Genomic DNA, 555 nt, shown 5'->3' with positions numbered 1-555 from the left:
GATACAGTGACTCAGTATATTCCTTCCATCCTTTTTTAATACTTCCGGGATCATTTAACGTTCTGCCGAAAGCATCCTTAATTATAGCAACTCGAGGTTTGAATTTGTAGCCTCCAAAAACCTGCTGGAGAGTCAGCCATGAGTTGATTCCAACTCCAAAGCAGTGAGTTGACCAGTCAGAGTCAATACTTCAATTTACAGATGGGAAAGGTGAGACCCAGAAAAGTTAAGTAACACGTTTAAAGCCACACAGCTAGTAAGTGAGTGTTTCTGCAGCCTATAATTAAAAAACTTCAAACATGGGCTCCTTCATCCTCATTGGCCTTCTCTTTAATCCATCTGTTGTAGGCTCAGACCAGGTCTACCTCCTAATTGGCTAATTGGCTTTTGACTGGGCTCCTATCCACCTTCTACCCCCAGTGTACATTAGTGCAGGCTGTTCACTCCTGACCTGTTCTGCTTCCCCGTCTGGTTTCTGTGTCTTTAAACTTTCCCTGCCTCAGGCACCAGAGTGATCTTCTAAGGTGAATCTGCATAGGTTATCTCTTTTTTTTT

This window comes from Elephantulus edwardii, unplaced genomic scaffold (genome assembly GCF_000299155.1).
Source record: "Elephantulus edwardii isolate Elephantulus edwardi_28Jun2011 unplaced genomic scaffold, EleEdw1.0 scaffold00110, whole genome shotgun sequence".
Classification (NCBI taxonomy): Eukaryota; Metazoa; Chordata; class Mammalia; order Macroscelidea; family Macroscelididae; genus Elephantulus; species Elephantulus edwardii.
Note: the sequence above shows the minus strand (reverse complement) of the source record.